At 30.5% G+C, this 16,223-nt stretch overlaps 1 long non-coding RNA gene across 1 annotated transcript; it reads left to right on the top strand.

Annotated features, from left to right (window-relative positions):
- The first annotated feature begins 8,118 nt into the window (after window positions 1-8,118).
- On the top strand, window positions 8,119-9,265 carry LOC122194725 (uncharacterized). The gene is made up of 2 exons (XR_006184379.2): window positions 8,119-8,982; window positions 9,074-9,265. It is a non-coding gene; the product is annotated as an uncharacterized LOC122194725 (long non-coding RNA).
- The last annotated feature ends 6,958 nt before the right edge of the window (window positions 9,266-16,223 follow it).

Raw genomic sequence — 16,223 nt, 5'->3', positions numbered from 1 at the left:
TTCTCTTGGAGGGAGAGTGTGAGTTTACGTATAGATCTATACTGGATTGACTATCCTACACCTTGCTGCTAGCTACAGCCGGACCTGCAGGTCTGCGGGTGCCAAACGTCATTTCTTTATTACGACTATTCATTATGTCGTTGTTACCAGTCGATAGCATGGTGCAATTTATCACATTATACCTTAATATAAATCCGGTTTAAGGTAGTAGTAATTAGTACAGCAGCAGTTCTTATTATACAAAGCTACAATACTACAATGATTTACCCATTATATATTTTAGTGATAATCTCACTTAAGCATTAATGTACAAACTATATTTTATCAAATGATAGTTATACTTGGGTAATTACACACTTTTACAACAGATGAGTTTACAAAACAGTTAAGCCTTGGTAGAAGGTTACTTTTATAGAAAATATAGGATTTTCTGAGAAATTCAAACTTTTACAAACACTTTCAAATATTTACTTACATTTTTACAAACTTATACATTGAGACAGGTTCAAACGTTTTTGTCACAAACATTGACACTAAAATACTTATGAACTCACGAGCTTAATGCTGATAAACTCTTTCAAAATAACTTGTATTCTCAGGTCATCAGTAGACAGGTACCGAGGCCAGCTTTTGAGAAGATGGAGTGCATTCAAGACTCATCTCATATTATTTTGTGTTACATTATTTTTGGTGTCTATAACTGTACAGAACACACTTGTATTAAAATTATATATTTAATGCAATGGATGATGTTGTTTGCTTATTTACATTTACTGTGTTGTGATACTATACATGACGTCCTCCGCCCCAGAACGTTTCCGCCGTTCTTGGTTTTGGGGTGTCACAGAAATGCACAAAATTAACATACAAAAGAGATATGCCTTATATATATATATATATATATATATATATATATATATATATATATATATATATATATATATATATTAAAATATGGTTGTGTTACATCCAAAGTTAGAACAAAATTGACCTTTTTAAAGCTCTCCAATTACAGACTGTTAAAGAAAGTAAGACTTTTAGCCGGTGATCCTATTCTATATCAAAATTTGGGAGTTAGGTGAGCACTACTCGCGGCGCGGATTGTGCTTGGAGCTCGATTCCGCATCCGATTGCTTGGCTCCCATGAGACGTCTGTCAAAGGCAGCTTATTGCTCCCTCAAATCTCTCATTTCGAAGAGAGCTACAGTAATTTGCTCTTGGGGAGAGTTGGTGTGGAGTTAAGCATTCCCTTGTAGCATGTCAAGGCGTCGGATATCAGCTGCGTTATCCTCCATCCTCATGTCAACCTCGTGAATCCGGTTTGCCTGGACTCCAGATTGATAAGCCTGATTGGCAAGTTTGCCTACCATAACTGGGAGTGCTCGATCAGCTGAACTTCCTCCGCTGACATTGTAGAAGTCCCGACACATACCGTAAGGAGGACGCAGTCCTTGCTGCTGGCTCCAATGATGGATGTGGCTTCCCCAGACGGGAGTTGGTCCTTGAAATCCCATCCTGAAAGGAGGTCGAACGGATGGAGGTCGGACAGCTGGCAGATTAATTACCTCGGGCTCTGAGGCTGAGCTATCTAAATCTTCCTCTTCCTCGTCTTCCATGGGTTCCTCCTCGGGGTCGTCTACAATCCATCCCTCATTACCTTAGTTGGGGTAGTAGGGGTCGCCGGTGTGATGAAATCCAGCCATTGAGTCTATACGAGAATAGGGTTAAGAATTGACTATAAGCTAAAGCGTGTAAAGTTTTATGCTTAAGTTTGACGGTTGAAGATATCCAAATACTCCCATAGTATTCTTAATGATATGCTCATGGTAAGTTTTAAATTTGTTGTCCACTGCAGACACTCCCTGGCATACGTTAGTCGGCTCTCGGACAAATATAGTTGATCAGGCTATATTCATCCCAGTTCCGATTACATGTCCCAAGGCACACCTGCACTGCACAATTTATTTATAATACTTCTATATTGATCTATTTATGACACTGTTATTAATATGAAATGAATGCATGCCTACTTTACAAAAATTAAATAAATTTAATTTTTAAAAGTATGACTCTTACTCAGAGTGTTTTTGCCCAGTTGTGTTTATAGTTGTATACCAAAAATGGTTTTGATATACTTAATTCACTATAGACAATGCTCTAATACCAATCTGTCACACCCTCAAACCAGAACGGCGGATATGTTCGGGGGCGGAGGACGTCATATTCAGTATCATAAGAGTTCATAGTAAGGAAAGTACATACCACCATAAATATAAAAAGGTTACAAAATGTTTACATAATTGTATTTGTTACATGTTAAAAAGATAAATACATAAACATCTTTCAAAAGAAGTAATTAACGTCAGAGCGTTAATCCCTAAAAGTTGGTTTCCAAACCTGCTTAGCGGTTCCCTGAGAATACAAGTTATTTCAAAAAAAAATGTCAACAATTAAGTTAGTGAGTTCATAAGCGGTTTTGAGAAAATGTATGTCATTCCAAAGTTCGTGCGTTTTCCAAGAAAATCCCTTATTTTCTTATAAAAGTATGAAATGCATATGAATGTTCGTGGTGTGAAATGTAACTAGTTGCATCAGGAAAATCCTTTATTTTCCTATTAGTTGATTGTTTTAGATACAGGAAAATCCCTTATTTTCCTAAAGTAGCAGGCAGTCTCTAATGTCCAAGACCGAAAATCGCAAGCAACTGACATGCTTAAAGGTTTAGGCATAGTTTTATATAATAAAGCTATAAGAAGATCACACTTGTTAGATAAAGAATAGTTTTAATAGCTACTCATTCATAAAATCAGAATACCATAATAATTGTCTATCCGGTGAGTTTTATAACCATACTAAACATAATATGCTTGTGGCGACGGTCTTCAGGCGTCGAAACGTTTATGACAAACTGTCACCCAAAGGACTATAGCTTACAGTCAGGGCGCGGGATCATGACTTCCCGTATAGATCTATACACATTTGACACGCTCTCCAAACGGGAGACTCTGGTTATAATAGATAGGACTTTAGGTAGTACCTTTTAACAAAAAGGTAGCATTAAAGATGTAATCGTCTCACGGATTCTCAACTAAGTCTGTATTAAAGTGATAGTTTTGTATGCAATGTTTATCCTCTTTCACAATGTTTGACAAAACATAAATCATAAGTTCTTTGAATGCATAAAATGGTTTAACAATGATAGATACCCTGAATACTATGCATTTTGTATAAATCTAGTGCATGCAAGGTATAACAACAGTTTTCACGTTTTCACTCGGGATTAACCAGGTGTTTACTTGTATTCTCCCCCGAAATGTATTAAAAGTACATTATAAAGTATTTGAAGGTGTATAAAAGGGGTATGAACTCACTTGATTGAAGTGGTTGTTTTGAAGTAGTCGAGAGAAGAATCGAGCAGAACTTCGACTAGAGAGTGTTGAAATCTCGAGATCCTCAGGGATCTCGGGAGTGTGGAACTTCCTTCGGGACTTGAGTATGAAAAATTGGGGCTTTGGGAAGGCTTATCGAGGTAATTATGTAGAGTAACGACACTTAGATGGAAAGAGATGAGCACTAAACCCGACACCCTTAAGCTTCAATTTATAGGGGCTGATTTGGGGTCTCACGTCGTGAGGCTTAGTCAGTATGATCCTCTTCGACGATTTGACGTGGCTGACACTCTGGAACCCATCAGTGAGCATGGTTCCCTCATGTCGTGAGGCTGACTCAGCCTCAGATTTTGTGTCTCGAACTTGTAAAATCCGTAACTTTCTCGCACGAGCTCCGATTTTGACGTTCTTTATATGCACGCGTAGATGTGAAAAGGCTCTACAACTCTCGTTTAGACTCCGTCGGCTAAATTTGACTTTATATTTATTATATTATTTTTAACAGGCCGGACCTGGAAAAGTCCGTTTAAATTTTGTAACTCCTTCATCTGATGTCCATTTTCGTCAGACTTTTTACTGTTGTACTCCTATTGTCGGGGTCTTCAACTTTCTTTTAGGTTGTGTTGGCTAAAGACCACTTGATCTCTATTTCGAGTTTTTAGTTGTCTACTGCTAGGTCAGAAATTTTCAAAAATCATAACTTTCTCATATGAAGTCAAATTTGGAGCGCTCTTTTTGTGTATGTTCACGGTTTTGGGATATCTATGACTTTCATTTAGACACGTAAGGTTGAAAAGTATCTAATTGAAATTTCTCGTTTTATGCTTAACAGCGTTTTACCGGTAGCGTTACGACTCTTTGATTGATCATAACTCCTTCGTTATAACTCGGATTTTAGCGTTCTTTATATTTTTGGAAACCTTATCACGATATCTACCACATAGTGTACCCAAACAGAGCTTTTTGAACATTTCATTTTCGATGATATTCTTATTACTTTACAAAGAGGTTACAAGACTCAACTTTTAGTCATTACATTGACCTGAAATAACGGGTTGTTACAAAAAGTGATCATTGCATTTCCTTCCACTTCCTTCCTTTAATGAAACTCAGGAGCATCAATCTCTCTTACTTTCCTCTAATTTCCGCTCGTTTCTTTTCTTTCTCTCCTTAAGTTGAACTCGGGAGTGGGGTGTAAGGGTGCGTTTTGTACAGAGAAATAGAATTAAAGTAGAGAATGAAAATGGAGAGAAAGAGAATTAAGTTAGAGAAAGAGAATTGATTCTACTGTTTGGTATAACAAAGAATTCATTGGAGAAATATACATGAGAATCAATTTTATTGTTTGGTTGTAGTAAACAATGAAATAGAAATGGATTTTTTTCTTAATATTTATCTTTTTAGAAAAAAAAACATTTTTTAAACAATATCATTATAATTTACACATTAATGTATCATATTATGTATTTTTATATACTATTTTTTTATTTTCTCAATTATTTTTTATAATTTTTTTATAGTTTACATATCAATTCATTTTGTAACTATTCGTATTTTAATTGGTTTTCTTGATTACTTTTTACCAATATTGATAGATTATACAATTATAAAAGAATATGCAATCCTTAATACTCATACTGTTAGTTTTTAGCTTTTGATGAAGTTTATCTTTAACCTTTAACATAGATGATTTATCATCAAACATTAAAGAATAAATTGGAAAAACAATGTAATTAAAAAACTCAAGTTGCAGTAAGCCTTCCGTTTTTCAATCATACAAATTATGAATTTCGCTTCAGACATTCCCCAAGTCAAATAAATAGTGAAAATAAGTCCAGAACAAAAACCGTAAAGAAACCAATAAGAGAATTTTTGGAAAAGGCATTAAAGTTGGAAAAAATTCATATATTCACTATGTAAACATCCTATAGTTTCAATCCTCCGTCTTTTCTTTCGATTATTGGTTTTGGACATACTTTTCTTTTCTCTCCATTTCTCCGTTGTAGATGGAGAAAGAAAAAGGTGGAATGGGAAATCATTTATTTCTCGATTTTGGATTTCTCAACCATTAACCAACAAGGGAAGTAGAAACAATTCAATTTCCCTCCTCTCATTTCCCTATACCAAACACCCCTTAATATTCATTGCACTCAATTAGAATCCATCGTATTAAAATGTAAAATCGAAATCTTTATGAAAACATCTTTACCTCTTTTGTCTTTAAATCAATTCGTTAGTTTTAATTTAGTATTAGTTGAATTTCATAACCCTCTCTCTCTCTCTCTCTCTCTCTCTCTCTATATATATATATATATATATATATATATATATATATATATATATATATATATATATATATATATATATATATGGGAAAAGGGAATATACATTACAGCCCTACCTAAGCTTAGGTACTAAACCTCTTGAAAATACATAGTTTTACTATATAAAGATTACGGTTAATGGATTCACTATTAATACTTCAAGATGTAAATTCAAGATCGACACAATAGGGATTAGAGTTTAGGGTTTAGGTTTATGTTTAGGGTTTAGGGTTAAGGTTTAGTGTTTAGTGTTTGGGGTTTAGGGTTTAGGGTTTAGGGTTAGGGTTTAGGGTTTAGGGTTTAGTGTTTAGATTTAGGGTTTAGGGTTTAGATTTAGTGTTTAAGGTTTAAATTTAGGGTTTAGGTTTAGGTTTAGGGTTTAGTAATGTTCACTTGGATGAAGTAATAAACGATAATTGAGGAAAGAAAACGGAGATGATAGAACGGTAATGAAAGAAAGAAATGTTATGGAGAATGATATATTTACCAAGTGAAACCAAACTAGGTATATTTAGCATGTTAAAACGACATATTTTAGAGGTTTAGTACCTAAGCTTAGGTGGGGCTGTAATGTATATTCCCTATCCCCTATATATATATATATATATATATATATATATATATATATATATATATATATATATATATATATATATATATATATATATATATATATATATATATATATATATTTAAAACTGGAGTCTTAAATTTAAGACATTATGCATATAACCCTTTTATATATATATATATATATATATATATATATATATATATATATATATATATATATATATATATATATATATATATAAGGGTTATATGCATAATGTCTTAAATTTAAGACTCCAGTTTAAGAGGTACAACCATGAAATGCAGGAATCACAAAGTATAACGGAAGAAAGAGACATCAATGGTTCCAAATAGATCTCACACGGATCGCTATTTACAATCCAATGGTTCCTAACAGACTTCACACGGATCGACCTTCTCATAGAAACTTTCTGTGATAACTCAAATTAAAATAAAGGAATAAATATATATAATTTGATAATATTATTAAAATAAAATAAAGGGTGATTAATAAGGAGTAATTGAGTTTAATTAGGAGAAATAATAAGGTTTAAATCCTCAAACCCGTCACCTTGATTAGAGACTTAAATTCGGTCGTTTGAGTGGACTATAACTGAAACAATCGGGCATTATAAAGGGCTAGACAAATAGAATGGAATGTCCACTAGAATTGTAAAAAAAAACCAAGAAACGAGTTATTCTTTTCTAAGTGTACGTGTTATTTTACCAAATATCCAAGAAATTCAATTTTAACCCTAAGCTTTTAGTTTTATTTATTTTGGGATACAATCAAGAAAATTCGAAAATGGACCCCTGAAATTTTTATAATCTGTTGATTCTTTCTAAAAGCTAAGGAAGCATTAAATTTTAGTTTTAATTTTTGCATTTTTGTATGTGACGGCTAAACATATTTTCTTGGAAATATTTGTGGGATATTTCCAAAAGGCTTATTTTGAATATCGTTATTAATGCAAACTGGTAAATCGTTGAACAAGACATGTTAATGGTTGAACTAAAATGAATATTAAATTTTTTTTTTCTAGGATTGTTATCTTAGAAAAACTTGTTGGTCAAATGTAGGGTGTGAATAGTGTGACAATATTCAGTTAAGATCTAACGGCAATAAGATGAGTTTTTTCGTGTTCTGCAGTTGCTTGCACATAAATGTTTGTCATGCATTTATTATGTGGTTTTTACTTATCTATTAACAGTATGTTTTGTGATAAGTATGGTTGTGTGGAAATGTTATTTTGAATTTGTTATCATGTGTGTGTTTTATTTTTGGATGACATGTTTACCGGGAACGGGTCGGTGTGTAATCACCATGAGCATGACGGATGTGTGTGATCGACGGGGATGTGAATTGAGAATCTTACTCATTTCCTTGGATATTTAAAATACTTAAGTACAATAGATGATGAGTTGTCTCAAGGAGAAGGGAAATGAAACTTTTGTTCTTTCTCTGGATAATTAAGCGTTCCCTAAGTTATATTATCGGGTGATGTTTTGTTGTATGATTCATTGAAATTATATGATAAAACCTTTTGTTTTTTTAAGTGATGGACATGTATGTGCAATACGAATTCACTAGGCCTTAGGCTTACCCATTTAGAAACTTTAAATGTGCGCAACCCAGAAAACTATTTAGCTAGTAACAGAGGAAAGGACAATGATGAGGATTAATCAAGAAGGCAACAAAGGAATTCCACAAAGACGTAACACCCGAAACTCTTCGGTTGAAGACTTTATATTATTTAATTTGCTTCCGCTGTAGTTTACTTTATAAGTAAGTTTATAATTGATCTTGGGAGATGTTGGAACGGTTATTTTCCATTTAATCGATATTTAAAAATTGGGTTGTTACACTTTCTCTCTCACTTATATTCTAGGTTTGGCTTATGGAACTTCAGTACCATCGTACCACCACCATTGCAACTACTACACCACTCTCAAATGTTAGACCCACCATAACCAGACCCACTCCTCCCTTCTTCTCTCCAAAACATGTCCATCCGTCATATGCCTCCACACACCGACCATTTTGTTGTCTCCCTTACCACAATCTTCCACAAACATCCACTCCTCTTTTTCTCCTCATTTTGTCTTTCTTTCTTTCTCCAGAATCGTTGTTGTAATTATTTCCTTATGTCGACTTGATTTGTGTGGATCTAAATCTGGTTATAGATATGTATGTCGATTTGAATTGGTTCTACAGCTGACCATTTTCGATGGACGGAACATATTGATTTTGTTGTTTGATTTATAAGGCTTTCTTTATAAATGTCTTTCTTTAATTTATAGTTTTTTTTATTTTTATTTTTTTTATTTTTACAAATGATTATTCTTAGTTTTTTTTCTGCATCTAAGAAACAAATAGGAAGACGTGTTAACAGCTAAAATATCATTTGTGTGTCTTTCTATATAAAGATCCAGAAACAAACGGAAGATGTGTTAACACCTTCGTCGGCGACCACCACCTCTACTATACTTCACTGCAACATCTTCGTCGTCTCATCCCCAACATCAAACAACCGCTACCATTACTATTTTCACAACAAAACCATTACTATGTCTTCGCCTTTACCTATATCATTTCTAAAAATCTCATCACCTCTTCTTTTATCACTCAAATGGGTTATTAGATCTGAGAAAATAATTGGGTTTCTGATCATTTTGTGTGCGTATGTATAAATCTGGTATGCAAAAGATCTAAAATCTATTTTTCATCTTATTTTTGTTGTTTTGAGCTCATTAACTTAATTTTTCATCTTATTTTCGTTGTTTTAGGGTTGTTCACATGATGTTCAAGTCTGTGTATATGTGTATGTTTATTTGATCAAGATGTGTGTTTGTTTTTTATATAGTTTTGTAGGTGTTTAGTATAGATTTTAGTGTTTTGTAGACATATCTTTGTAAATTTTATTTTGTAAAGATTTATTTTTGGTCGACAATATTATTATTAATGTTCTTAACGGTAAACAGTGTAGATCTTAATGTTTTGTAGTGTAAATCTTAGTTTCTAATATATGTTTGGGTTGAGAAAAAATTGTAATTATGTTGAAACTTTGTTATTTCATTGAATTTATCTTAAGAAAGCTTCCTGATATGAGAAAAGCATTTTGTTTTATGTAAGATTTTTAGTTGTGTGTTATGATTTAGATGGTGCTTATCATGTTTGTTCCATGAGATATTTTTTGTAACTTGGTCCTTATTATGATATTTATGACAATTTGCACCTCAATGGTTAGAAATTCCTTTAAATCAACGGCTCTTACAAACCTAAGTGCTATGATATTCCTTTAAATCAAGTTTTAGTCTTATTTCACTAAAGTTCCTTGATATGCTCTTGCTGTTTATCAAGTTGTAGTCTGATGCTTGATTAAAGTGCTATGATATTTCAAACGTATTAGCAAGAGTTTTGACTAAAATACCTATGATGTTTTGGGCAAAATTTCATTAATCTTGCTGATGTTGTGGTTTCCATTTGACTTATTCCCATAATATGGCTGCTGGCTGGGCTTGTTTAGTAGCATTGTTCTTGGACCAATCTGTCCCTAAAGTCTCCAATTTGTGTTTGTGCTTCTTCTTTTTGCCTCATTTGGTGCTTCCGAAATCGTTGCTTGAGGGAAATTTTACATACAGTATGTTGTTAAAATAATGACTTTTCTTTATGATTTTTTAATACATGGTGTGCTAATGTCTTAATTATTGTAATTCCATTGTTTTGGCTTCTGGTAAATGGAAAGCATAGACCTGCTGTCTACAAAGTTGGTCAAAGATTACTGCTGTTGACTTATGAGATCTGTTGTTGCCAAAGTTTGGTGCTCTCTCCGATGTTTGTTGCTATTATAAATGGATGATTATCTTAAAGGCTATCTTAGTTCATTTAAAAGGATGATTATCTATAAGGGTTACTTACTATGAGTATTTTAGTATATCAACAACTGAAACTTGACTGTTAACGGATTAAATACATATATCTAAGAAAGTTCATTTTTTTTAGATTTGGCTAACATCATCACCATCAGCTCTTGAATCTGTTATTGTATTTGGATTTTTAATCGTTTTTTCATTGGTTTTGACGTCACCACCGTTTGTAATTGTAAATGGAAGAAATTTAAGTGTGCATTAATTGTGAGTAGTTAGCAGTGAATTAAAAGGTTCAATAACTATTAAACTTTAGACTAAAGTGACAACACTTTGTTAATATTGTTTTATAATTTATTCAAATGTATTTCAAAATATACATATTTGAGATGAGGTGGGTAGATTTTTTACTTTTGTTCCATTTAACTAATAAAAAATTATTAAATATTATATATAATTTTAAATAATTGACATTATGTTTGTAAACAAAAATTACAACTAAATATAAAATATTAATTTTGTTTACGATATTTTTAATTTAATTTTTCTAAAATATAATCTCAAATTGTCATGTAAGCCTCCAGACTATAAATAATATATTATGCATTTTCAAATGGATGTTTTTAGGTGTGGACATTAATTTTGTTGAAATACTAAGTATTTAATACGCTTTTTAGCATTACAAAAAAAATAATCTTTTATGTTGTTTTGAGTTATATTTTTTGTAATTAAATTTCTTCAAATTTAATAATTAGCCAAAAGTAATAAAGATTTAAAGTTTTAGTACAAGTTGAAGAGTAAAATGAAATTTTATTGTATAAGAAAGTTAATAATATAATATGAAAAATACAAAAAAATATTTGGTAAATTGTCGATAAAAGTGAATAAAAATTATTGTAATAAACATTTTTTTGAATACAAAAAATCATCCACCTTTGATATCTTATAATAATAATAGTAAAGATTATTCGATACGTACATCTATGAAAAATCATCCATTTTTGATATCTTATAATAATCAATGATTACTGTAATAGAAGATTTCACAATATGAATGTGTTACCACTACAACGCAAAATGATATTTTTTGATGCGCACATCTAAAAACAAACTAACGGTTAACATTTAATGACGTTTTTCGATTATTTGAGAAATCTTTGTAATATGACATTCAAAAAATAAAACTAATCACAAGAATGTAGCGTATTTTTATTATTAACAAAAAAAACAACGTAATTTTATTTTTAACAAAAAATCGTCGGACGAAACCAAATTCATCATCTGTTTTGCACAACCTATCACTTTTTCGAAATAATTCTTTTTTTCATTTTCAATTTATGCAACCCCTACCAAATAATCGTATCATAAAAACCAAAGTAATAGATGACACAACATAGTAAACTATTTAACCCCCACATATACGCATCTAGCTACAAACTATTCGTCGAAATTAACTATCCAAATAAACGGCCGGAACGAACTATTCAACACGAAAAGGAAACTAATTGCCGCATGAAAACTATATACCGAATGGACTAAGCGGCGCCGCTGCATGGCGGGTACCCTACTAGAAAAAAAATAATAATAAAATAAAATAAAATAAAAAAACCCTTCTCCTTTATTTGAAAAGTCTCGTTCTTTTACCTTTTAATATCATTTCTCTCTTATACTCTTTAAATAAAACATAACTACTATCCACGACCATCTATGACTACCTTCACTTTCACTTTCGACCTGCCACCATCAGACACCAACGGAGGCACCACTGTCACACTAGATCTACACAAGTCTACATAGGCCCGACCCAATAAGTAGTACAAGTTGGGCAATTTGCTTGGGCCTCGTAAAAATAGGGCACCAATTTTATTTCTTAATTTATAATGATTAGTATATCTGTATATGTACAGTTGTGTTGTAGATCTTTTGGTATAGACACATCTGTTTAAAAAGAATTGACACTAGATCGAAACTCAATTTCTTTTATTCTTAATTTTTCCAATTTTAGTTTACGTATAAAAACTTATAATTAAACATTGGCAGTTTTGTAACAAGAGTCCCATGGTTATCAATTGATAACCCATTTATTAGTGTATGTATAAAAACTTATAATTAATAGCTTTTAGTAAAACATTCATTACATTAAATTGATATAGTAAAAAGTAAAACACATTAAATCAATACTGTTGGATATTATTTTCTAAGTTTTTGTTTCAAAATTTTTAAAACATTTTTATTTATAAATTTAACATTTTGAAATGTCTTCTTTTATATATATATATATATATATATATATATATATATATATATATATATATATATATATATATATATATATATATATATATATATATATATATTGGTTCCTTTGAGATAAATAAAAAATTAGAGATTGTGAGATAGGTAGATAACCCTTTGACGTTATGATTTTTGTTTCTAAAATGTAGCGGTGGCAGAATTGAAAATACATTGGTAACTTATTAAATTAACATCGTTAATAACGATTGTAGGGCTATTGTTGTAATTTTACAAAGATTCATATCATTTTTGCAGGCTACAATATTGTAACTGCGTTTACCATTCTTTTCTTTTTCGATTAAAATCTCAATTAGAACTCTCACGGAAACCCTCTTTTTCTTTCTTTATCGCATTTTGCCATAGTTTTCGTTTATTAGCTGTTCAAATTAAGTTTGAAAATTCGATAAATGTCTTCAGGAGAAAATATAAACGAAGTCGCATCTTAGTTAATGGAAATGAAAGGTTAGAATGTGATTCATTTTATTGATAATGCATATTTTTATTAATGAGTTAACTGCAGTTTTATGTTGATAATGATGTTTTTGTTTTGATTCATTAGTTTTTCGTCATTTTTACTTTATTTTGATGATTTTCTCGTTTAGAGTTGATCTGTTTTTTTTATTATGTTTGTTTGTGTTGGTTTTTAATGTAAGTTGTTGCTTATATTTTCACAGATAAAGATTTCAAAAGAAACTATGTTCGAAAAAAGTTCCAAAATCAAAAAAATATTGAAGGCGGTAGAAGTGTTGTTATTCCTGAAGGTACAGTTAAAAAATCTATATTAAAAAAACATATAAAATCATCTATGTTTAGAACTAAAAATAAACATATAACCTAATGTAAAAGGTTTTTGTTGTAATTATAATTGAGTGTTATTTTTTAAGTGGATTGAACATAACATTTAGTTATATGTTTATTTCCGGTTCTAATCATGATTGATTTTATACGTTTGTTTATAATAATTAGTAAATAGTAATGATAAATGTATGTGTTTATAATCATTAGTGATTGTGTGATTTAAAATCATAGTTTAGTTTTTTTATTCATAAAAGATTATCATATTTTGTGTTTATGTATTTCTATGTATCAAATGTGAATATGAAGATCTTTTTGTGGAAGTTAAAGAGAAAATTTCGAAGAGAAGAACTTTTAGAGGTATTTTTTGTAATCATAACTGATTTTGTGATTTTTTTCAGTTTATTGAACATAACATTTAGTTGTATGTTTATTTTTAGTTCTAATCATAAATGATTTTATACGTTTGTTTATAATAATTAGTAAATAGTAATGATAAATGTATGCTTTTATAAGCATTAGTGATTGTGTGATTTGAAATCATAGTTTATTAGTCATATGCATTTTTGTTTAGTACTAATTACTAATTATGTTAATTTTTTGTAGTAAATGTTTCTGTTAATGAGCAGGAAATAGAAGATATTTTAGAGAAAAATTCAAAGGTTAAAAATGATAAGGGAATGTTTTTGCAATCATAAGTGATTATGTCTTCATTTGCAATTGACTATATGTATTATGATTTATTTTTTACTAACACTATGTTTCTAATGAAAATTATAGTTAAAAAACATACTTTAGAGAGCTCAAGGAATACACGGTCATCTTCCAAAAAATAAAAGGCCAAGGAGGTGTTGCAAACATGGTCAAAGAAATCTAAAAAAAACAGTTATTGAACAACCAAAAGTGAACTTGAGGGTTAAGGTCAAAATTGTAAGTAAGAAACGTGAACTATCTGATGAAGATGATTCTAATTTTCAGAGTCGTCGTGGATCTTCAAAGAAACCAAAGAAAGAAACTAAAGTTGTGAAGAAAGAGAAAAAAGTGGTTGTTATAAAAGAATTTCCTTCATTGAAGAACAGATGTTCACCCGGTTCGTTGTTGAGTGTTATTCAAGGTTTAAGTAGAGAACATAAGGATTGTGTTAGGGCTATGGGATTTGAGAGTTTGTTACGAATGAAGATTATTGATGTACCGTTGAGGATTGTTTATTATGCTCTTGATCATTTTAATTTTGAAACTTTGAAGGTGTAGTTTGAAAATTGTCAAGTTAGTGTTGATAGTAAGTTTGTTCATGAGATTTTAGGATTACCATCTGGTGGCTCATTACTTTCAAACATGGATTACATTTCCAAGAATAATGAATGGAAGAAACAGTATGAAAATATTGATAAATTAATATTGAAACAGCTAAAGAATGAACTTGTTCGAACTAGTGCAGCGGATGATAACTTTAGAATCAATTTTTGGTTCTTTTTAGTAATACATTCTGTGAGTTTACAAGCATGGGAAAATGTAATCTGAATTCAATGTATTTAATAATAAGAGATGTTGATTTAAATAGCATTGACTGGTGCGATTTCATTGTCGATTGTTTGGTAAGGCCGAAGAAGGTTTACAACTCAGAGAAATAATCATCTTTCTTTATGGACCAGCAACATACCTTATGGTACGTGAGCTAACTTTTTATATTAAATATTCTTTTTAGTGGTAAAAATATGTTAGTTTTTATTTTTAAGCGCATATGATTTTATAATCATATATGATTTATTATATATCAAACAACATAATCATATATGATTATATATATATATATATATATATATATATATATATATATATATATATATATATATTATAATTAATGATATATTTTATTTGCATAAATCATATATGATTGTATAATCATATATGATAATATAGTCTAATTTTTGTTTAATTATATATTACAGATCATAATCATATATGATTATTCATATATATTATGATTAATTACATATTAAACTGTATAAGTAAATCTTTTTAGAAAGTTAACTTATTTGTTACATATGTTTTTTGTAGTTGTTGTATGCGGATAGTTTCAGGTTTGATCATTTGCATGTTACGCGTAAACATACAACTATTTTTTATTGGACGTTAAAGAAGATAAGGTTTCTTGAGGATATTTTACAAGAAAATGGAGGATTTGGATGTGGAGATGTTAATGAACCATATGTTGAAGAAGAATGTCAAGAATCTGAGTATAATAAGGAGGAATTTGGTGGTGATGAGGATGAATCTGATGGTGATTAGGATTTATGTGATGAGGATGAAGAAGATTTTGATGTTAATAAAGTTAGTGTTGTAGATGTAATTTTATAGTTTTATCCATTTATTATTTTATTAGTGTATTCATTTATGACTTTTTATGTTTAAGTATTTTATTTTTAAGTATATTTTTTATTTAGGTGTATGAAAATAAAATTTCATATATGTATCAGAAGATGAAGGATTTGAAAAAAGATCTTGTTGTAAAGATACATGAGAGAGTGTTGAAATTTCCTCAAAGTCAAAATTTGAAAATTTGGAAATTATTATTTCCCGTTGAAGATTTAAGTATTTAAAGTTTTGATTTCCATTATGTTTCACAACAAAGTAAAGAACCGATACTGACACCTGCTTTTTGTTCAAGTTAATGATGAAGATTATGGGAATGATTTTCTGAATGATGATGAAAATGTTGAAGATAATGATCAAGGGAAATGTTCTGGTGGTCAGGGGGATGGAAGTGGTCCACATGAGGGAAATGTTGGTAAAAATCATGTTGAAGGTAAAGGTGATGTTAATGATCATGCATATGAGGATGATATTGGTAAAAATAATGATTCGTTGAATGAGAAAGATGATGAGGATGATGAACTAGGAAATGGAAGTGGATGCAATGAAGAAGAGGCCATGAATTTAAATTCTGTTGTCGAAAATGTTACTAAGAGTGTGGGTCTAA

Source organism: Lactuca sativa, chromosome 6, assembly GCF_002870075.4.
Source record: "Lactuca sativa cultivar Salinas chromosome 6, Lsat_Salinas_v11, whole genome shotgun sequence".
Lineage (NCBI taxonomy): Eukaryota > Viridiplantae > Streptophyta > Magnoliopsida > Asterales > Asteraceae > Lactuca > Lactuca sativa.
Note: the sequence above shows the minus strand (reverse complement) of the source record. Positions and strands in the feature narration are given on the sequence as shown.